We start from the raw sequence: 24,649 nt of genomic DNA, 5'->3' as shown, positions 1-24,649 counted from the left end.
CCATAGAATGTACAACACAAAGAGTGACCCTAATTCATTCCCTTTTAAGCCTTGGTATTCATTTGTTGCAATTTTTCTCTTTTTTTGAACATTATTACTAGGATTTTATTGAGTATATTTGTCATTTATTAGAATCTAATTTAGTTTTATTTATCCTTTCGATGTTTGTCTTTTAGTTTGTGAAGCCTTCCTCTAATATTTATCATTTTGTGTCGTCTATTTTCTTTGTGTTTAATTTTCTGCTCTTTTTCTAGCTTGTGATGAATGCTTAGAACTTAGAAATTCAACTTTTCTATATTATACACAATAATATATAAATATATATAATCTAGGATTATACATTTCTCTCTAAGGATAGTTTTAATTCCACCCCAAAAGATTTGATGAATAGTATTTTTAATTGGAAATACATTCTAATTTCCATCGTAGTTTACTCATTAATCATGGGTTGTTTACAAATGTATTTATTAATCTCCAAGCATGTAGGAATTGACGTTAGCAATAAGAATTAAGAAGTTAAGCTCAGGGCATCCTCTGATAGCAGATGTAGTTCCAATTTTGAATAATAAGTAATAGCAATCCCAATGCGTTACTTCTGCACAGATCTTGAGTTCACAAAGTCCTGTATTCCATTTTAATGTATTTTACAAAAGAATTAGTCCAAAAAAGACTGAGGGGAAAAAGCTGGTTTTTCATCAGAGCTATAGAGTACTGCTTTAGGGTTTAAAAAGACCTCTGCAAGTCTTGGGTGTCATAATCCTGATTATTAATGAGGAAACTGAAACTCACATAAAGTAGATTACTTACCCAACATCACATAGCCAGGAGGTGGCAGCACCAGGCACAGGATGCTCTGGACCTTCAGGCCTGCCTGCCAACCCTGCAATGGTCCAGCCTCTTCTTCGGGGTCCCCATCACCTCCCGGTTCCTCAAGCTATAAATGAGAGGATTGAGCATAGGAGTAAGGTCCGTGTAGAGGATAGAGACCACCTTGTCATGGCAGGGGGCCCGGTAGCGCCTAGGCCTCAGGTAGATGAACATGGCTGCCCCATAGAAGAGGGAGACAGCTGTCAGGTGGGAGGTACAGGTGGCCAGAGCCTTTTCACCATCCTGAGCAGAGTGCATCTGGAAAACAGCCCTCAGGATGCGAGCATAGGAGGCCAAGATGATGGAGAAGGGAAGGAACAGCATGAAGACACAGCAAGAAAATATCACATTCTCAAAAAGGGATGTGTCTATACAGGCCAGCTTCAACAAAGATAGCATCTCACAAAAGAAGTGGTCCACCTCCCTCAAACCACAGTAGGGAAAGGTCATTACTACTACCGTCTGGATCAAACTGTCTATTATCCCAAAGGCCCAGGAGCTCCCAGCAATCCCAAACAGATTCTCTGACTCATGAGGATGGGATAGTGAAGTGGGTGGCTAATGGCCACACAGCGATCATAAGCCACAAGTCCCAGCAAGAGCCCCTCCGATCCCACGAGACAGACAAAGAAGCCAATTTGTATACCACAACCCACAAAGGAGATGGACTTCCTGCCAGACAGGAAGTTGACTGCCATCTTTGGCGCATTGGTACAGACCAACATGAGGTCCATGAGGAAGAACTGAGGAAGAAGTACATGGGTGTATGAAGTCAAGCATCTGTGTAGATAAGGAAGATGAGGAGGACATTCCCACAGAGGGCCACTGTGAAGACTATCATGATTGCTGAGAAAAGTACAAGGTCAGTTGGACTGTGGGAAAAGATGCCCAATGGGACAAAGTCATCTGTGGATGATTGGTTCAACCACGTCTCCGTGGCTCAGTTGATGTTTCCGGTAACCTGTGAACATGGACAAAAAATATTGGTTGGACTGACATTTCTTTAACCTCTGCATTCCACATCTTCAGCTAGCTGTTTTGTTTGTAACTCATGAGGCCTCAGCAACAAAAGCTTTGGGACATAGAAGAGGACACTCCTTCATATCTCTATGACACAGCAATAGGAGTTCTCCCAGCTCATGGAATTGGACCACATATCTGGACTGGTGTGTATCCTTATCTAGATGAGTAGAAACTGAGTTATTTTATGTGTCATGGGACCTTTGGAGAATCCCCTTTAGCAGGCAAAGTCTTGGCTTTACTGTATGATACAGAGTCTACTGTCTGAGACCACATGGACTTGGTAAACTATCTCTAAGAGGGCTTAGGCCATTTCACTCCCATGAGATAATTTATGTGTTACAGAAAGGGAAGGGAATCAAGCATAATTTTCTCTTTAGTCTGTATATCTTTCTGTATGTGCTGAGAGTTTATCATGCTGGCCACTCTGTTATGTTTGTAATATCAATTATGGAAGTGCTCTCTAGTGCCCCATATGAGAAAGAAGAGCTGCAGTTGGATGCCATTGTTGTCAATATTGGGTTGACAAAAAGTCACAATCCAATGGGGAGCAACAGTGACTTGGTTCCCAAACCTCTTAAGAACAGTGAGGTCTTTAATTGTGCTGAGACTTTTAAATAACTCCAGGATCAAGGCTTCAGTATAAGTGGGCTGGAATCAAGTACAGTTAATACCTACTTACAAAGTTACTTTTAGTAGAAATCAAAGAGCCTTCTTTATAAAAACCTTCTGACTGAAAACTTGCACCTGGCTTTCTGAACCTTTTACTCACTGCCTTATAAAAGTTTCAATCAATTTATTTGGAGCGTGTCACTGAAAAGGGATTTTCCTTGATCTTTGGTCAAGAATTTTTTCTAAATATGTTACTATGGAATGAAACAGGAGGCATGGCCTGATTTTAGACGGACAAAACTAAATCGAGGAATAAAAGTCATGCATATTAAAAAAGATAAAACTCCCTTGATGATATGATAGTTGCAGTATCTGAACCCAAGGCAAATAACAGAATAAATAATTATAAACAACTGAGTGGAAAACACTGCCATTATTTAGGCACAACTGTTTTATTGTTGTCCTCACACTCACCCAGTGAACCTTGTTTTCACTGTCTAAGGCCTTTACGGTTTTTATAGGATTCTCTGTCTTCTCTCTCATCAGCCTCCTTCTAATTTCACTTGTCTCATGATCCATCCAGGGCTGAACTATCAGGCATTTTCATGGTTCTGAAGGTAGCACAGCAGTGAATATTTTTTCCTTAAGTTTGTATGAGCTATCTACTGCTGTGGAACAAATAGCTCCAAAATTTAGCAGCTTGGAATAAAACAGGGAACATTTGTTATCTCACAGTTTCTGTGCATCAGGAATGTGGGTGCAGCTTAGTTGTTTGCCTCTGGTGTTATGTCTCTCAGGAGGTTACCGTCAGCTGTTGGCCAGATGATAGTCCTCTCAGGGCTGGACTGGAGGAGGCTCCACTCCAAGATCACTCGTGCGGCTGTTGGCAGACTCAGGCCCTCTTCAAAGGCCCCTCACAGCATGGCAGTTGACTTCTCCCAGGGTGAGTGATGGAAGAGAGAGGGAGAGCAAAAGCACCCCACACAGAAGCTGTGGTCTTATAACCTGGAATTGGAAGTGACACTCTGTGAGCTCTGCTGAGTTCTAGTCTTTAGAAGTGAGTCACTAAATCCAGCCCATGCTCACTGGGAAGGGAGCCCACGAGGGCATGAATACCAGGAAATGGGGACCAATGGGACCATCTTAGAGGCTGTCTGCACAGCCTTTCATGTTCTAGTCTCATACCCTGATTGCTGATATAAATAAATGGGACTCAGATAATTTTAACAAGTGATCTTGTCATGTAAGAAAGGTGGTGCCATGCAAGTTGCCTAGAAAACAAAGAATCAAAGATTTTGAGTTTGTCAGTCTGTTTCTCATCTGCCTGGTCTAGTGACAGGCAATACACAATCAGTAAAAATAATGTTTGACTTTTGCATCGCACAGTGCTCATACCTATTCCTCATTTGACCTCATAGTGATCCTGCAATGAAGGTACAGTGATTATTAAATTAGCCCCTCTTTTACAAATGAGGAAGTTGAGGCTCTGAGGAGCTGGCTGAATTGTCCAAGGTTACATGGTGAGTAAGTATGGGCCCCTTCCCAAAACTTGAGAAGGGGCCTTTGGAATGTAAGTTCCAGATACTTTATACCTGGCTGTTTGAGGGAAAAATATCTTTAGAAGGGCAAGCTACCTTATCTTGGAGAAATTCTCAGATAGGAAATTACAGTTCCCTTTCTGTAATTCTTAGCTCTCTCAGCAGGCTTCTGATCCATAATCTGTACTCTTAAACATTAGAGATCCTTTTACTGAAGGGCAGTACTGGTTTCCTTTCGGATATAACTCTCATCACTGTTAAATTAATTAAACAAGGAGGCCAATAGGCTGAGTGGCTTTAATGCCTTACCATCCTACCAAGCAAACCCAAACCTAAGCCTGTAAATGTCTCAAGACAAAGATATCAAAACCTAAGGACAATCAACCAAAAATAGCCAACTAGGATTTCCAATAAGTCAAATGCTTAAGTATAGCCAATCAGATAACTTCCTTGCTTTTCTTCTGCCTTTTCTCTATAAAAGTCTTTCCCTTGGTTCCTGTCAGTGGAGCACTCCTAAGCACTTCCAGTTTGATGCTGCACAATTGGAATTGCTTTTTGCTCAAATAAACTCTTAAAATTTTTAATGTGCCTCAGTGTATCTTTTAACATCACAGATGAATACATGATCATTTATGGTTAAGTTTCTGTTTTTTGTGTTGGTTAGTAGAAGTGGAATTCGTAATCATAGATGAAAATCACAATTACATTTCTGGCCCTGTGAAACTCAGGGAAAGATCTCAGGGTGATGACCATGAGGCTGAGGTGGAGGAGTCAGAGAATCTTTCTGTCCTCCTGTCTCTCCAAATGAGACCAAAATCCCCATTGGATCCCAGACACCCCTCCCAAGCCTCAGCCCCAACTCCAACTTCCAATTGCCTGCCTGAATATATGCAATCACATTTCTTGCTGACACCTCAAACAGAAAACAATTTAAGCTTTAATTCTTACCTGCATGTCCCAGAAAAACAATATTTCCTATTCCCATCTTATTTCTTTAAAATGATACCTATTGCCCCATTCAAGCTCAATAAGATCCATGCTGGCTACCCCATGTACCCCAAATCAAACACTCTCCTGGTCCTGTTGGTTTGTCTTAACACAGACTCTTGCTTCTTACAACCAGCCCTCTGTTTTCATCCTTGGTGTCACCACTGTGTTCAGAGCATCACCGTTGCCAGCATGCATGTAATGGCCCTGACTGTACCTCTCCTTGCGTACTGCAGCGTACTGCAGTGTGTACTGAGAGCCTCTCTGTGGGTCTCTTCACAGGTCAGACTTTGAGCCCACGTCCACCTCTAACGGATTGAAGTTCCCATGTGGTCCCGCTCTCCCTTTTCAGCTTTTCATCCCCAACTCCCTCTAAACAAGCCCTATATTCCAAATGATCTGACACCTGCAGCTGCCAAATACAGCTTTTGTTTGACCTTTTTGGTTTGCTCATGCTGTTCCATTCACGTGGCATATCCTCCTCCAAAGTCCTCTAGTCCTCTGATCGGGTAAAACTTGATTGCATACAACCAAGAAACAGCTTTACTTTTAGCTAGGACCACCATAGAATCTCCTTCCCTACCTATTTGGTTTTTTTTTTACTTAAAGACACTTTATGTATATTTTAATATCTGATAAGTCTACTCGTCCTTCATAGTTTTTCTTTTTTAGTATTATTTTATTGAGGTCATATTGGTTATAACATTGTGCAAATTTCAAGTGTACATCATCATTATATTTCAGTTTCTGGGTAGACTGCATTGTGTTTACCACCAAGAGTCTAGTTCTTAATTTGTCACCATACATATGTGCCCCTTTACCTCTTTCACCCTCACCCCACCCCCTTCTCCTCTGGTAACCATGAATAGGTTCTCCTTATCTACGTGATTGTCTATCTTCCACGTATGAGTGAAATTATATGGTATTTGTCTTTCTCTGTCTGACATTTTGCTTAGCATAATACCCTCAAGGTCCATCCATGTTGCCACAAAAGGCATGATTTTGTCTTTTTTTATGACTGAGTAGTATTCCATTGTGTATATATACCACATCATCTTTATCCATTCATCGGTAGATGGGCACTTAAGTTGCTTCCAAGTCTTGGCTATTGTGAATAACGCTGCAATGAACACAGGGGTGCATGTATCTTTACGCATTGGTGTTTTCAAGTTCTTTGGATAAATACCCAGCAATGGAATAGCTGCATCATATGATATTTCTATCCTTGATTTTTTGAGGAATCTCCATACTGGTTTCCATAGTGGCTGCACCAGTTTGCACTCCCACCAGCAGTGTATGAGAGTTCCCTTCTCTCCACATCCTCTCCAACACATGTTGTTTCCTGTCTTGTTAATTATAGCCGTTCTGACGGGCATGAGGTGATATCTCATTGTAGTTTTGATTTGCATTTCCCTGATAGTTAATGATTTTGAACATCTTTTCATGTGCCTGTTGGCCATCTGTATATCTTCTTTGGAGAAATGTCTGTTCAGGTCTTTTGCCCATTTTTTAATTGGGTTGTTAGTTTTTTTGTTGTTGAGATGCGTGTGTTCTTTGTATATTTTGGAGATTAAGCCCTTATCAGATATATGGTTTGCAAATATCTTCTCCCAATTGTTAGGTTGTCTTTTCGTTTTGTTGATGGCTTCCTTTGCTGTGCAGAAGCTTTTTAGTTTGATTTAGTCCCATTTGTTTACTTTTTCTATTGTTTCTCTTGCCCGGTCAGACATGGTGCTTGAAAATATGTTGCTAAGACCAATGTCAAAGAGCGTACTGCCTATGTTTTCTTCTAGAAGTTTCATAGTTTCAGGTCTTACATTCAAGTCTTTAATCCATTTTGACTTAATTTTTGTGTATGTTGTAAGGTAAGGGTCTACTTTCATTTTTTTGCATGTGGCTGTCCAGTTTTTCCAACACCATTTGTTGAAGACACTTTCTTTTCTCCATTGTATGTTCTTGGCTCCTTTGTCCAAGATTAGCTGTCCATAGATGTGTGGGTTTATTTCTGGGCTTTGGATTCTATTCCGTTAATCTGTGTGTCTGTTTTTGTGCCAGTACCATGCTGTTTTGGTTGCTATAGCTTTGTAGTATATTTTGAAATCAGGGAGTGTGATACCTCCAGCTTTGTTCTTTTTTCTCAGGATTCCTTTACTTATTGGGGGTCTTTTTTTGTTCCAAATAAATTTTAGGATTCTTTGTTCTATTTCTGTGAAAAATGTTGTTGGAACTTTGATAGGGATTGCATTGAATCTATAGATGGCTTTAGGAAGTATGGACATCTTAACTATGTTAATTCTTCCAATTCAAGAGCACGGAATATCTTTCCATTTCTTTGTGTCTTCTTCAATTTCTTTCAGCAATGTTTTATAGTTTTCTGTGTACAGCTCTTTCACCTCTTTGGTTAAGGTTATTCTTGGGTATTTTATTCTTTTTGTTACAATTGTAAATGGGATGGTATTCTTAATTTCTCTTTCTTCTACTTTGTTACTAGTGTATAGAAATGCAACTGATTTTTGTACGTTGATTTTGTATCCTGCAAATTTACCATATTTGTTTATTACTTCTAAAAGTTTTCTGGTGGATTCTTTAGGGTTTTCTATATATAAAATCATGTCATATGTAAATAGTGAAAGTTTCACTTCTTCCTTTCCAATTTGGATCCCTTTTATTTCTTTCTCTTGCCTGATTGCTCTGGCTAGGACTTCCAGTACTATGTTACATAAGAGTGTTGACAGTGGGCATCCTTGTCTGGTTCCTGTTCTTAGAGGGATAGCTTTCAGTTTTTCACCATTGAGGATGATATTAGCTGTGGGTTTCTCATATATGGTCTTTATTATGTTGAGGTACTTTCCTTCTATACCCATTTTATTCAGAGTTTTTATCATAAATGGATGCTGTATCTTGTCAAATGCTTTCTCTGCATCTAGTGAGATGATCATGTGATTTTTATTCTTCATTTTATTGCATAAGCCTCTTTGGATTGTTGATTTCATGTTCATTGGATAGATTCCCAGTAATGGGATGGCTGGGTCATAGGGCATCTCTATTTTTAATTCTTTGAGGAATCTCCATACCGTTTTCCATAGAGGCTGCACCAGTTGGCATTCCCACCAGCTGTGTATGAGGGTTCCTGTTTCTCCACATCCTCTACAGCACTTGTTTTTTGTCTTGGTGATTATAGCCATTCTAACAGGCGTGAGGTGATATCTTAGTGTTGCTTTGATTTGCATTTCCCTGATGATTAGTGATGTTGAACATCTTTTCATGTGCCTATTGGTCATCTGTATATCTTCTTTGGAGAAGTGTCTGTTCATTTCCTCTGCCCATTTTTTGATTGGGTTGTTTGCTTTTGGTTGTTCAGTTGTGTGACTTCTTTATATATTGTGGAGATCAACCCCTTGTCAGATGTATGTTTTGCAAATATTCTCTCCCAGCTGGTGGGTTGTCTGTTCATCTTGATTCTGGATTCGTTTATCTTGTAGAAGCTCTTTAATCTGATAAAGTCCCACTTGCTTATTTTTTCTTTAGTTTCCATAGTCTGGGTAGGCATTTCATCCGAAAAGATTCCTTTATGACCAATGTCAAGTAGTGTGTTGCCTATATTTTCTTCTATGAGTTTTATTGTTTCAGGTCTCACCTTCAGGTCTTTGATCCATTTTGAGTTAATTTTTGTGAATGGCGATAGTAGATGGTCCACTTTCATTCTTTTGCATGTGGCTGTCCAGTTTTCCTAACACCATTTATTGAAGAGATTTTCCTTTCTCCATTGTATTTTCTTAGCACCTTTGTCGAAAATTAGCTGTCCATATATGTGGGGTTTTATTTCTGGGCTTTCAATTCTGTTCCATTGATTGGTGTGTCTGTTTTTGTACCAGTACCATGCTGTTTTGATTACTATTGCTTTGAAGTATGTTTTGAAGTCAGGGATTGTGATGCCTCCTGCTTTGTTCTTTTTTCTTAGGATTGCTTTAGCTATTTGGGGTCTTTTGTTGCCCCATATAAATTTTATTATTTCTTTTTCTATTTCTGTGAAGAATGTCATTGGGATTCTGATTGGGATTGCACTGAATCTGTAGATTGCTTTAGGTAATATAGACATTTTAACTATGTTTATTCTTCCAATCCACGTGCATGGGATATCTTTCCATTTCTTTATGTCATCATGGATTTCTTTCAATAATGTCTTGTAGTTCTCATTGTATAGGTCCTTCACCTCCTTGGTAAGATTTATTCCTAGGTATTTTATTCTTTGTGATGCAATTGTAAATGGTATTATCTTTTTGAGCTCTCCTTCTGTTAGTTCATTATTAGCATACAGAAATGTAACTGATTTTTGTAGATTGATTTCATACCCTGTGACTTTGCTGTAGTTGTTGATTATTTCTAGTAGTTTTCCAACGGATTATTTAGGATTTTCTATATATAAAATCAAGTCATCTGCAAATAGTGAGAGTTTCACTTCTTCGTTGCTTATTTGGATTCCTTTTATTCCTTTTTCTTGCCTAATTGCTCTGGCCAAAACCTCCAGTACTATGTTGAACAGGAGTGGTGAGAGTGGGCAGCCCTGCCTCGTTCCTGTTCTCAGAGGAATGGCTTTCAGTCTTTCCACATTGAGTATGATGTTGGCTGTGGGTTTGTCATAAATATCCTTTATTATGTTGAGGTACTTTCCTTCTATACCCATTTTGTTGAGAGTTTTTATCATAAAAGGATGTTGTATCTTGTCAAATGCCTTCTCTGCGTCTATAGAGATGACCGTGTGGTTTTTATTCTTTGTTTTGTTGATGTGATGTATCACATTGATTGATTTGCAGATGTTGAACCATCCCTGGGTCCCTGGTATAAATCCCACTTGATCGTGGTGTATGATCTTTCTAATGTATTGCTGTATTCGGTTTGCCGATATTTTGTTGAAGATTTTTGCATCTATGTTCATCAGCGATATTGGCCTGTAATTTTCTTTCTTTGTATTGTCTTCGTCTGGCTTTGGTATCAGGGTGATGTTGGCCTCATAGAATGATTTAGGAAGTGTTCCATCTTCCTCTATTTTTTGGAATAGTTTGAGAAGGATGGGTATCAAATCTTCTTTGAATGTTTGATAAAATTCACCAGAGAAGCCATCTGGTCCTGGACTTTTATTTTTTGGGAGGTTTTTTTTTTTCTATTTCTTTTTTTAATTTTTTGTTTGTTGCAGTAACATTGGTTTATAACATTGTAAAAATTTCAGGTGTACATCATTGTACTTCTATTTCTGCATGGACTACATCATGTTCACCACCAAAATACTAATTACAACACATCACCACACACACGTTAGGTTTTTGATTACTATTTCAATCTCTTTACTTGTGATTGGTCTATTCAGATTCTCCATTTCTTCTTGGTTTAGTGTTGGGGGGTTGTATGAGTCTAAGAATTTATCCATTTCTTCTAGATTGTTCAATTTGTTGGCATATAATTTCTCATAGTATTCTCTTACAATCCTCTGTATTTCCGTGGTATCCATTGTAATTTCCCCTCTTTCATTTCTAATTTTATTTACTTGAGCCTTTCCTCTTTTTTTCTTAGTAAGCCTGCCTAAAGGTTTGTTGATTTTGTTTATCTTCTCAAAGAACCAACTATTTGTTTCATTAATCCTTTCTACTGTTTTTTTGGTCTCAATTTCATTTATTTCTGCTCTGATTTTTATTATTTCTCTCCTTCTGCTGACTTTGGGCTTTGTTTGTTCTTCTTTTTCTAGTTCTGTTAGGTGTAATTTAAGGTTGCCTATTTGGGATTTTTCTTGTTTGTTAAGGTGGGCTTGTATCACTATGAGTTTCCCTCTCAGGACCGCTTTTGCTGCATCCCATATGTTTTGCTATGGCATATTTTCATTTTTGATTGTTTCCAGATAGTTTTTGATTTCTCCTTTAATTTCATCAATGTTCCATTGGTTTTTCAGTAGCATGTTGTTTAATCTCCACATTTTTGTCACGTTCCCAGTTTTTATTCATGGTTCATTTCCAGTTTCATAGCATCATGGTCTGAAAAGATGCTTGTTATGATTTCAATCTTCTTAAATTCATTGAGGCTTGCTTTGTTTCCCAACATATGGTCTATCCTTGAGAATGTTCCATGCACGCTTGAGAAGAACGTGTAGTCAGCTGTTTTTGGATGGAGTGCTCTGTATATGTGTACTAGGTCCATCTCATCCAGTTTTTCATTTAAGTCTACTATTTCTTTATTGACTTTTTGTCTGGATGATCTATCCATTGATGTAAGTGGGGTATTAAGATCCCCTACTATTATTGTGTTGTTGTTAATGTCTCCTTTTAGGTTTGTTAATAGTTACTTTATGTATATTGGTGCTCCTATGTTGGGTGCATATATATTTATAAGTGATATGTCTTCTTGGTGGAGTGTCCCTTTTATTATTATATATTTCCCTTCTTTGTCTCTCTTAACCTGTTTTATCTTGAAGTCTACTTTGTCTGATATGAGTATGGCAACACCTGCTTTCTTTTGTTTGCCATTAGCTTGAAGTATCGTCTTCCGTCCTTTCATTCTGAGCCTGTGCTTGGCTTTAGTTCTGAGATGTGTTTCCTGAAGGCAGCATATTGTTGGGTCTTGCTTTTTAATCCATCCTGCCACTCTGTATCTTTTGATTGGAGAGTTCAATCTATTTACATTTAGGGTAATTATTGATATATGAGGGCTTAATGTTGCTGTTTTGTCACTTATTTTCTGGTTCTTTTGTGTTTCCTTTGTTTCTTGTCCCATTTGTTTCGAACTGCCGATTCAGTTTGGTTGTTCTGTCTTATGACTCTTCTAGTTTTCTCTTTGTTTATCATATGTGATTTTGTTTTGATTATTTGTTTAGTGGTTACCTTGAGGTTTGTGTAAAAAATCTTGTGTATGAGATGTTCCATTATCTGATGGCCTCCTAGTTCCTTATACTAAGTCAATTCAATCCCTTTCCTCTTCCCCTTCTAAGTCGTTCTTGTTATACCTTATTTTATCTTGTGTTGTGGCTGTGTGTTTACAGTGATGAGGTTAAATTTATTTTTGGTGAATTCCTTCCTTTGACCTTGATTTTAGTATTTAAATGGTTGCTAACCTATTCCAGTAAAGATCTACTATTTTTCTGAGTTTGTCTACCTATTTTTCTCCTTGCTCCAAGCTTTGTATTCCCTTTCTCTTCTTTTTTTCAGACCTGAGGGCCTTCTTGAGTATTTCTTGTAGTGGGAGTCTCATGGCCATGAACTCCCTTAGCTTTTGTTTATCTGGGAGAGTTACTATTTCTCCATCATATTTGAAGGATATTTTTTCTGGATAGAGTATTCTTGGCTGAACGTTTTTGTCTTTCAGTATTTTGAATATATCATTCCAGTCTCTCCTAGCCTGTAAAGTTTCTGTTGAGAAATCTGCTGAGAGCCTGATGGGAGTTCCTTTGTACATTATTTTTTGTTTTTGTCTAGCTGCCCTTAATATTGTTTCTTTGTCATTGACTCTGGCTAGGCTTACCACTAGGTGTTGTGGAGAGGGCCTTTGTCTATTAATATATTTAGGTGACCTGTTGGCTTTGCTTACTGGTATTTCCTGCTCCTTCCCCAGATTTGGGAAATTCTCAGCTATTATTTCCTTGAATAGGCTCTCTGTCCCTCTTTCCCTCTCTTCTCCCTCAGAAATACCTATAATTCTTATGTTACATTTCCTAATAGAGTCAGATATTTCTCGGAGACTTTCTTCATTTCTTTTTAGTCTTAGTTCTCTCTCCTCTTCCATCTGGACCATATCTGTATTCCTATCCTCTAAAATGCTAATTCTTTCCTCCATATTGTCAGCTCTGTTCTTTAAAGATTCCAGATTCTCCTTTATCTACTCCATTGTGTTCTTCATCTCCATCAGCACTGATTGGTTTTTCTTTATGATTTCAATCTCTTTTGTGAAAAAACTCCTAATCTCATTGAATTGTTTGTCTGTGTTGTCTCGTATTTCGTTGAGTGTTTTTATGATAGCTATTTTGAAATCTCTGTCGTTTAGATTATGGATTTCTATGTCTTCAGGGTTGGTTTCTGGGTGCTTGTCATTTTCCTTCTGGTCTGGTGATTTCATATATCTTTGCACTGTGGGTCCTGTGTTGGCTTTGTTTTTCCTCATCCTGGAAATCTCTGGTTGCAATTTCCACCTGCCACCACTGTGTGGTGGTAAAAGGCTGTGTAATCTAAGCCCCCTGCACTCTGCCTCGGTTTTTCTGCTGAGATCTGTGGGTCAGATCGCTTGGTCTAGTCTGCCACGGATCGCTTGGTCTGGTCTGGTCAGCTGAGCTGCAGGTTCCAGTTTGTGGGGAGGGGGTGGCTCTCTCTTTTGCCCTCTGGGTCCCTGGTGTTGGAGGCTTCTCGTTTGCCCCTCATTATCCGCTCTCTGGGGTGCTCAGATGTTGATGGTAGCCCTGTGACTCTTCTGAGTCCTCTCTCCCCACTTCCTCCGGGGGCCCAGCACGTTCCACTCTCAGATGTGCGGTAGTGTGGATCTTTCTGATCTAGCTTTTCACTGTCTGGGATTCCATTGTTGGTCTGTGACTGTTCCTTCTGTTGTATCTTATCGGGGGAAGAGTTCACGGGAAAACTCACTCCGCCATGATGCTGACGTCACTCTCCTAGCCTCTTTATTTTTTACCATTGATCTGTTTGTCTATTTCTTTGCCAATACCATGCTGTCTTGATTACTGTAGCTTTATAGTAAGTCTTGAAGTCAGGTAGTGTCAGTCCTCCAACTTTGTTCTTCTTCAATACTGTGTTGGCTATTCTGAGTCTTTTGCCTCTTTTCTAGGTAAACTTAGAATTAGTTTTGTTGATATTCGCAAAAATAACTTGGTGGGATTTTGATTGGGATTGCATTGAATCTATAGATCAAAGTAGGAAGAACTGACATTTTAACAATATTGAGTCTTCCTATCCATAGACATGGAATATCTCTCCATTTATTGAGAATTTCTTTGATTTCTTTCTTCAGATTTCTTCATATAGATCTTGTACCTATTTTGTTAGATTTATTCCTAAGTACTTCATTTTGTGCGGTGCTAATGTAAATGGTACTGTGTTGTTTTTAGTTTCAAATCCCAATTGTTCATTGCTGGTATACAGGAAAGCAATAGGCTTGTGTATGTTCACCTTGTATCCTGTAACCTTACTATAATCACTTCTTAGTTCCAGGAGTTTTTGTCAATTCTTTGGGATTTTCTACACAGATAAACATGTCATCTGTGAACACGAACATTTTTATGTCTTCCTTCTCAATCTGTATGCCTTTTTTTAAATAATTTTATTTATTTTTCCCCCAAAGCCACAGTAGATAGTTGTATGTCATAGCTGCATGTCCTTCTAGTTGCTGTATGTGGGACACGGCCTCAGCATGGCCGGAGAAGCAGTGAGTCATTACACACCCGGGATCCGAACCCAGGCCGCCAGCAGCGGAGCGCGCGAACTTAACCGCTAAGCCATGGGGCCGGCCCTCTGTATGCCTTTTATTTCTTTTTTCTTATCTTGTACTAGATAATTGCACTGGATACAGAATTTTAGGTTGACGATTTTTTTTCTTTCAACACTTTAAATATTTCACTTCATTCAATTCTTGCTTGCACGGAATTCTGATGAAATTCTTATCATTGTTCTTCTATAGGTAAGGTGTTTTGATCCTCTGCCTTCTTTCAAGATTTTTCTTTTTGTCTTTGTTTTCTGCAATTTGGATATGGTATGCCTAGGTGTAGATTTTTAGTTTTTTATCTTGCTTAGTGTTCTCTAAGCTTCCTGGATTTATGGTTTGCTCTCTGTTATTAATGTGGGGAAATTCTTAGTCATTATTACTTTAAATATTTTTTCTGTTCCTTTCTCTCTTTCTCTTCCTTTTGGTATTCTTATTATGTATATATTGTATCTTTTGTAATTGTCCTACAGTTCTTGAATGTTCTATTCTGTTTTGTTTTGTTTTCACTTTTTTCTCTTTGTATTTCAGTTTGGGAAGTTTCTATTGACATATCCTGAAGCTCAGAGATTTTTTCCTCAGCTGTATCCAGTCTACTGGTCAGCCTAGCAAAGGCATTCTGCATTTCTGTTAAAGTGTTTTTGATTTCTAGTATTTCTTTTTGTTTCCTAGTATTTCTTTTTGATTCTTTCTTAGAGTTTCAATCTCTCTCTTACATTATCCATTGTTATTGCAATGTTGTCCACTTTTTCCTTTAGAACCCTTAGCCTATTAATCATAGTTATTTTAAATTCCCTGTCTAATCATTCCAAAATCATTGCCATATTTGAATTTGGTTCTGCTGCTTTCTTTTTCCCTTCACACTGTTTTTCCTTGCCTTTTAGCATGCCTTGTAATTTTGGTTGAAAACTGGACATAACGCATTAGGTATTAGGAACCAAGGTAAACCGGCTGTGATTAAGTGTGATGATTTATGTTGACCTGGCTAGGAGTTACACTGTGTTTGCTGTGGCTGTAGCTCTCTGAGAGCTCAGGTTCCTCTCGTGTCCTTGTTTTTATCTACCCCAGAAAGTCCTTCATAAATAGAGTTTGAGCCTTGCAGTCTTTTCAACTGCAATCTGCTGTTATTGTGCGGGGGTCCTGTTGCTGTGTGGTGAGGTGTTGGGAGGGGGAGTGGCCTATGGTTCTATGATTAGGTCTCAGTCTTCTTATGGGCCAGTGCCCCTGAGATATGACCTTCACAAATGATTCTCAGCTTTTTTCCTGCCTTACATATGACAGGAAGGCTAGAGGCGGCTGGAGTTGGCTAATCGCTCTTCCCCAGGTCAGAGGAAATAGTTTCCCTTGAGTGCTGGTCTTTGTTACAGAGAACTGGAGGAAGAACAGGGTGCTCCAACATATTTCAAAATGGTGGCATTTCCTCTGTCCCTGCTCATAGCAGGAGGGGATTTTCCTCCAGTCTTCACAGTGAGAACTCAGTGAGGCTCCTGAAGGTAAAACTCAAGAAAGTGTAGGGGTCCCCTGGAGTTTGGAACTCTCCAGCTAGTCCACAATCTGCCTCCAGCAGTTGAAAAACTACAGTTTGTGTTCCTGCTGGTACTGGGTCCACCAGCGGACTTCTCCACTTTGCTCTGCTCCTGGTAACCTGTGATTCTCTGTATCCACCTCTCTCCAGTGTTCAGGGTAGTTGTCTGCCCTGTGACCTCAATTCTCTGACAGATCTAAGAGGAGATATTGTTTTTTAGTTTATTCGGTTGTTTTCTGTTGTAAGGATGGGAGTGATGCGTCTAAGCTTTTCATGTTGCAGAGCAGAAACCTGAAGTCTAGGTTACCTTTCTACTGTGCCTGAGGTTCTCTCTCATGCTGCCAACAAAGAGACTAATTCCACTTAAATGACCCATTTCCTTGCATTGACTTGATTTTTTTCATGCTATTGGTCTCTTCTCTTGCTTCTTTGACCTACTGAAAGCAACTTGTCCAGCAAGAAGGTGACAGTTGAAATCGTGGTCAGTACCTGGCCCCACAACGAGGTTGTAAGCTTCCAGGTTACTAGAAGGCAGATGACAGCTGGGCCCCAGCTTGTGTGGGGCTTATCTTGCCAAAACCAGCTCCAGGCTGAGCAAAGACTCCGCCCAGCGCCCCCATCCCACCCAGGTCACCTGCTGCTTCTCTGTTTCCCAGTCCTAGGGCTCTCGCTGACTGTTCTTCTATAAATCCACCCTCCAAGGGAGGTTTGGAGAGCATCCCAGGGAGGCAGCAGCAGTGAGAGATACACAGAGCCCCAGAAATGACATGGTTTTGGACCTTGGTCTACAAAGTCTTCTCCAAATTGTTGCTGGGAAAGAGGAAGACTGTAAGAGTTCCTTGGCCTCATGTGGACTGTGGCAGCCAGTACACAGGGGTCCGGTGGCTGGAAGAAGAGTCCCCCAAGTCTTATCAGCGGTGGGAGGGGGGTTCCAGGACTGAGTTCCAGGCCAGGACTTTGGAAGTAGGCATCACCACCAGACAGGACATGGCCTGAAGTCAGTCCAGAGCTGCTAGTGGAAGAGCCCAGGAAGGAAGCAAGTGGAGTGTTGGGAGTAGGACGAAGGCTGGGCCCAGGGCCACAGATGCCAAACCAGAGATGCCCATGCTGGAGGAATGCTGGGAGAACACCAGCATCATTAAGTTTCCAATAATTCTTTTAAATAATTTTTGAAAATACTTTAACCTTTAAGAATCAAAATGGCTACATTTGGAACACTATGTATCAGTCAGTTTTTTGAGGTTAGAAACTGGTAGGCCATGGTCTTCAAGACAAAAAGCAAGCATTGCTGTCCTTTGAAACAGCTGGTGAATCTCGCGCTGCTGTGTGTGCATGAAAGAACCTGCTTTTATACTTGTATTTTTTGTGTTGAATATCTATTTTTAATTTGCATAATTATGTTTTGATTCTTCATGCTTTCTCATTTTATAGAATTAATTTGCATTGACCATAAGCTATAAATAAAAGAAATAAATGTGTGAAATAAGTGGCTAAAAGAGGAGCGGATTTCCTTTGACGAATGGGGGCGGGGTGGGAAGAAAACTGTAGATGGGGTGGATGTGGGGGTCTCCCAGGCCTTGGGAATGTAATGCTCATGAGAGGCAAGTTCCTGCCCTCCACGGAGAGGAGGGGGGTACTGCCACTCCCCTAAGCCAACCCTAAAAGAACATTAGGTAACTTTGGGGGATACCTGTAAGAAGAGCTTGGCATCTTATTTGATAAGACTGTTGATCTGCCCAAAGGAAAACTGGGGGTTTAGCCCTTGGAGAGAATCTGCCCAGCCCCCCAACAAGGCACACACAACAAGGTGTGAGTTTCCTGTGGGTCAAAGAACATCTGGAAAGCTGGCCATATTGAGCCATTTTGCTGCATCCTTTCTTTTTTTTTTTTTTAAAGATTTTGTTTATTCATTTTTCCCCCCAAAGCCCCAGTAGATAGTTGTATGTCATAGGTTCACATCCTTCTAGTTGTTGTATGTGGGACTCGGCCTCGGGTTGGACGGAGAAGTGGTGCCTTGGGGCGTGCCCGGGATCCGAACCCGGGCCGCCAGCATCAGAGCGCGCGCACTTAACCGCTAAGCCACGGAGCCGGCCCTGCTGCATCCTTTCTAAGCACGCTGTCTGCTCGGTGACAGGTCCAGCATCACAGGAGCATTGGGGTGTCCTGGAATGAAAAGGCAGAGCAGAGGTTAGGGGTTCAGCCAAACCTGCAGGAACTGAGGAATGGGGAGGATCCAGAGGAGGCTGTGGCTGCACGATGTTTCCCTCATCTCTCTCTCTTGCCTCTGGTGCTGAGGGAACAGCAAGAGCCTGTCAGAGGGAGGGAGGAGAGGTTTCTGGAGGCAGAACAATCCCTCCCCATTGCAGGCCCCCAACCTGTCAGGGGTCAGAACTGGATGTGAGTTCAGTGTTTGCAAACTGGACAGATCATTTAACAATTAAATTTATATGAACACTGTGGGCCCTGCCCAAGATGCTACTGAGGGACAAGAAAGAAGGATGCCACAGAGGCAAGCAAAGGTAGTGATGTGAAAACGCTAAAAGACATAAAAACATGTCACGTCACTACTTCGTAGGAAGACTGTTAAATCAGAAGGTTTCAACTGTACATTTTAAAAAGATTTTTTTGTGATTGTTTCCCATCGACATGAGGCAGAAAGAAAAGAAGCATTGACTTACTTTTTTAATTACAAAAGCAATACATGATCCCTGTAAAAATTTATGTACACCACAAAAATTTACAGTGCCACAGTACCCCATACTTTATTTATCTGGTTTCCTAGTAGCATGTAGGTGGTTTCCAACCATACACTGCTGCAGTGAGCAGCCTCAGTAACTTTAGGTACCGGTGTGAATATTTCTCCAGAACAGATTCCGGGATGTGGAACTGTTGGGTCAGGAATGTTCACATTTATAAATTGGTTGACATTACCAAAATTGACCTCAATATGGCTGCACCAATTTAGAAGCCTGCCAAAAATGTGTGGGAGTGCCTAATTCATGGGAATGTTTGTCTTCTCATGTAAGATTCCTGTGTGGCCAATGATGACTTGACTTGCACCTGCAGTGGAGGTTGAGGTCCTCTCTCAGCCTTTGTGAGTTAGTGTCCCCAGGCTGCCTCAAGCAGGAGAAGCCTCACAAGCAGACTCGTCACAGGTGTGTTTGTTCACTGGACTGGGATCCACCCATAAGTGCTGGGTTCACCGGTTCCCAGTCTTGAGGGATAACGGCATGGAAAATGTGAACAGTAGGGAGGACTAAACATATCATGCCCTGTTTTTAGAAACTTGCAAAAGGGTCATGGGACATGGGCTGGAAGGAGATGGGTGTCTACTCTGAATGTTCTGGCCTCCTGAACGGCCTCCAGCACAGTCTTTGTGGCTCACAAAACATGTAGCTGAATGTCTAAGATCCCTTCCAATTTAAGGCCAGGCTTCCGATCATTTAAAATGTGCTGATGGAGCTACTGGTCATTTAAAAATGATTTAATGTTGCCTTTTGTATCAGCTATATGTTTTCTTTTCTCTTTTTCTTTTCCTTTCTTTCTTCTTCTTTTTTTTTTTTTTGTGAGGAAGATCAGCCCTGAGCTAACATCCATGCCAATCCTCCTCTTTTTGCTGAGGAAGACCGGTTCTGAGCTAACATCTATTGCCAATCCTCCTCCTTCCCCCCACCGCAAAGCCCCAGTAGATAGTTGTATGTCGTAGTTGTACATCCTGCTAGTTGTTGTATGTGGGACGCCACCTCAGCATGGCCGGACAAGCGGTGAGTCGGTGTGCGCCCGGGATCCGCCAGTAGCAGAGCACGCGCACTTAACTGCTAAGCCCCGGGGCCAGCCCCTGCTTTTCTTATTTAATGCACAAAAATGATCTCAAAGGAATAGATAATGGTCGCATACAGTCAAGGAACATATCTTTAATGTTATCACAAAAACATTTGTGAGTAGGATCCCAAAATATTTGCAAACTAATGCAAATCATTACAGAAAATGAAACTTCATTTTTCTGAATATCATACACAATATGTTAATAAGGCTATAATTTTATCATAACAGGTGGCCAAGCATACTTTCCTAAGTTCAAAAATGCATTTATTTGATTTGTTAGAGAAACAAATCACAATAGATGGCCCAATGCCCTGTTTGGAATTGTATAAAACGAGTCCTGTGCGGGAGCTGGTGTCTTCCGAGAGCCAACCATGTGCATCTCCTTCCAACTCCACTAGCAATGTCACATTGGCAGCCAGAGGTCAGCCACGGTGGGACTACTTACACCATGGAAATCAGCAAATGCTACAGACTTTTTTCCCCAGACAGCCAGTTATTAAACATTTTCCAGACACCACTGCATTCCTTTATCATTCTCTTTATATATTACTATATTTTGGAATGAACCATTTGAGAATAAGTTACAAACATCAGGTCCCATTACTCCTTAATACTTTTTTTGTGTGTGTGTGGGGAAGATCAGTCCTGAGATAACATCTGTTGCCAATCCTCCTGTTTTTGCTGAGGAAGATTGCCCCGGGCTAACATCTGTGCCCATCCTCCTCCACTTTATATGGGACGCCAACACAGCATGGCTTGACAAGCAGTGCGCCAGTGCGCGCCCAGGATCCTAACCTGCAAACCTCGGGCCACCGAAGCGGAGCGTGCGCACTTAACCACTGCACCACCGGGCCAGCCCATTACTCCTGAAGAGTGTATTTTCTTAAAACAAGGGCATTCTCCTACATCAAAATCAGGAAGTTAACATTTGTCCAATATTACTATCTGATCCACAGCCATTTTTTAAAATGTCTCTTTTTCTCCAAATAATGTCTTCTATAGGTCTAGGGTCCCACCCAGGGTCACCTGTTGTGTTTACCATCACCTGTTCGTCTCCTTCAATCTGAAATAATTCCTTAACCTTGCCTTTATTTTCTATGACCTTGACATTTTTGAAGAGTATCAGTCAGTTTGTCTGATGTTTCCTCATGATTTATGAATGTTGGGGGCAGGAATACCTCAAAAGTGATGCTGCTGTGTTTTTTTCACCGCATTGTATCAGGAGACACATAGTGTAAATTTATGTCATATCTGGTAATGTTAACTTTAGTCACTTGGTTAATATGGTGTCTGCCAGACTCCTCCACTATAAAGTTGATTGATAAGTGTTTTGTACTTCTAAATTAATAAGTAATTAGTATTTTGTGGGGAACTATTTCAGACCTCTATTGTAGGGTAGAGCTTTCTCTTCTCCTTCATTTATTCATTCATTTATTTATGTATATCAGTGTAGATATAGATACTCTTGGATTCCTATTTTGCTTAATCTGTAACCCCCATTCATTATTTGATGTTCAAATTTGGCCAGTGGGAGTCCTTTAAAGCTGACTTTTCTGTACAATTGGCATCTCCCCATCATTCCTTGAACAGTTCCTTACTTTCTGGTAGAGGATGTTGGAGACTCATTCCGGTATGTTCTTTTCAACACCACCAAGCTATTAACTCAATTCTGACACCATCTACCTAGAGATAGTGTCAGATCCGACAGGTGAAGGGCTCAGTCCTACAAGATTGCCCCCACTTCACACACCAACTGCAAGTCCAGGTTGTTACCTGTGCTTTTGACCAATGCACGATAAATCAGAGGTTTCCACAATCCACTCCTTGGGTTCAATTAATTTGCTAGAGCATCTCACAGAACTCATAGAAACAGTTTACTTACTAGAGTACTGGTTTATTATAAAAGGATATAACTCAGGAACAGCCAGATGGAAGAGATGCATAGGGCTAGGCATGTGGGATGGGGTGCAGAGCTTCCCTACTCTCTCCAAATGCCACTCTCCCTGCATCTCCAAGTGGTCACCAACCTGGAAGCTCCTCTAACCCACTCCTTTTGGGTTTTACGGAGGCCTTATTACATAGGCATGATTGATTAAATCATTGGCCATCAGAGATTGAACTCCATCTCCAGCCCCTCACCCCTCCAGGGGAGGGGAGTGGGGCTAAATTACAACCCTCTAATCACATAGTTGCTTCCCCTGGCAACCAGCCCCATCCTTAGGGACTTTTCAGAAGTTATGGCATAATTTAAACTCGGGTGTGGTTGAAAGGGGCTTGTTATGAATATGAAAAGACACCCTTATCACATAGGGAATTCCAAGGGTTTTGGGAGCTCTGTTCCAGAACTTAGGTTGAAGATTAAATATATATTTCTTATTATAAATGAGAATATCACACCCATCTTTTCTCTGACCCAGCCCTGGAGTCCTTCATTTCTGTAAGGAGCCTTGGTTCCTTTCAGTGGAAAATAATACTAAAAACCAAGTTCTGGGTGCTAGGAGTGCTCATTGGTACAGGGGTATTGTTTCTAAGCTCTCAAAGCAGCTAGAGCTAGCAATCATCTGTATGCACACATATCCAACTCCCTATCTATCTATTTATCTATCATGCACCATCTACCTACCTATCCATCAATCATCTAGCTATCTATCACGTGTGTGTTCCATCTATCTATACAAAGTAAAAACCACAAGGTCACAGAGTTATTCTTTCATTCTCTCCTTTCCCCTGTCTGCATTTTTTGTAATTTCCTTTCTCTGACAGAGAAACTTGACTCTCAGCACACTTGGTGAATTTTCTTATTTGCTTGTTGAGCAATTCTTGTCATTCTTTACTTTAATGTTCAGATTGCCCCACAATTGATGAGTTGGAGCCTCTTCAGCCCAGCCTCTCTGTCCTCTTGCTAGACCCCATCAGTTATGAGCACATCTGTGCTTTCTGGCACAAGATGCTCCAGATGCACACCGTGCTTTCTCTGCCCCAGCCCCGGGATCAGCTTTCTCCAAGTTCATTTTAGTGGGGACTGACATTTAAGACTAGGATCTGAGCCCTAGATGAACTCACTGCTTAAGAAGTGACATTGCTTCTAGATGTTTGTAGAGCTAGAAAATATATAAAAAAAATATACAAATTAACTGATACCTCTAATCCAATCCAATCAGGTTTCTCCCTTTTCCCCCCATTCCAGTTTCCTTCTCCATCTTCCACAGGAACACCCCGGCTCCTGGCAACATCAATCTATTTTTACTCTGTTGTTCATTCCTACCATACACACAAACAAGCCTTGCAACTGCCTCTTTTTCTTAAAGAAGGTCTCACACACACACACACACACACACACACACACACACGTCGACATGCGCACAGGCGCCTCTGGCCCCCTGCTGCGCTGAAGTCTTTAGCTTTTGCTGTCATTTTGGCGGGACACTCGGGTGGTGCACTAGGTCACTCTAGACAAAGCCGGAGAGCCAAGCGCTGGCCGGGCGTCCAGGAAGCTGCCCAGGACCCAGCCCTGCGGCCGCGAGAGCGCTTCACCACAGCCCCTGGGCGGGGTCTGAGGGCTCATAGGGGTGTAACCACGTGCCACTGTCGTCCTCTTCGGGGACGCGTATCCCTCTAACCGGCAACGGGCAGATGGTGAGGGGATCCGCGTGTTCACCGCCATCGTGGCCTCTGGGCCTGAAATACGTGCAGAGCGAGCCCGAGAAGCTGTCTGTGAAGGTGAGATGTGGGAGCTGTCCGACACATTGAAGAAGGAGAGCCGCCCCGCCTCGCAGTCCAGGAAGACACCCACGCGCCGGGGCGGCACGCGCAGGCTGAGCGCCACGCGGTGCGGGTCCAGGACAAAGTACTCGCAGCGGTTCCACAGCCCCATCACCAGTAGCCGCTGGCCGGACTCAGGCGCGCCGGCCCCGCGCGCGGCCCCGCGGCCAGACACGCGCCCAGGAACCAGCGGCTGCGCCGGCCCACGTGCACCTCCCAGTAGCGGCGGCCGGCAGAGAAGCGCTCACGGCTTAGCACGCACGTCTGCTCCGAGAACCGCTGCAGACCGACCGGCTCAGCGGCCAGGCCGGGGACCGCCGCGCGGGAGGACACGCTCTTGCCATCCTCAGAGACCTCCAGACTGGGATGCGCCGAGGCCGGATCCAGGGTCACGTCCACTGCGCAGAGGCGTGGGGTTAGTGCCCACAGAGGACGGTTCTGGGCCCCACCTGTCCCCTCCCCTGACAAGCAAACCTCTGATTCTCCTGGTAGAGCAATCCGTGGAATCCTCACATGCACCCCTACCCCAAACACCCCCTGAGGCTGAACTGGCCTGCAAGTCACTGCCCAGCATTTGAAAGTGTTAAGAGGAATCCTATTTCCTGCCCAGACAGGAAGGTTCTTCAATTCCATACTAGGTGCCATGGAGAGCAGAGATAGCAAACAAGGTAGATTCGTGGGGATAGAGGCGGGCTCACTTCCCCAAGTTCTGGTCAAGGAGGAGCTCAGGGCTGGTTCTAGTCCTGGCCGGTGCCACCACCCTGTGTGACCTGGAGATCACCACGTGAGCTCTGGGCCTCGGTTTTATGGCAATATTAGGATTTTAAAACTGAAAGAGACTGCTGAGGTTATCTAGTCCAGTGCCAGGTAGTCCAACACCCCATCCCCCAAAACACACCCATCTGATGGATGGGAACCCCAGGGATCCTTCAGTCAGATGAGAGGTTCCTCACAAACTCTGTATTCTTTCCTGCAAACAGGCCCTGGTAGCAGCCTTCCGACCAGATGGAAACAAACCTAGTGTACTAAAACCCAGAAAGCAATATGCGTG

The 24,649-nt window shown here is 41.8% G+C and overlaps 2 pseudogenes; both read right to left on the bottom strand.

Annotated features, from left to right (window-relative positions):
- Nucleotides 1-790: 790 nt before the first annotated feature.
- LOC131401943 (olfactory receptor 2V2-like) lies at nt 791-23,250 on the bottom strand (annotated as a pseudogene).
- Nucleotides 22,481-24,649, bottom strand: part of LOC131401951 (butyrophilin-like protein 9) — a 52,496-nt pseudogene continuing 50,327 nt past the window's right edge.

This window comes from Diceros bicornis, assembly GCF_020826845.1.
Source record: "Diceros bicornis minor isolate mBicDic1 chromosome 27 unlocalized genomic scaffold, mDicBic1.mat.cur SUPER_27_unloc_1, whole genome shotgun sequence".
Taxonomy (NCBI): Eukaryota; Metazoa; Chordata; class Mammalia; order Perissodactyla; family Rhinocerotidae; genus Diceros; species Diceros bicornis.
This window is presented reverse-complemented; position numbering and strand designations above follow the sequence as displayed.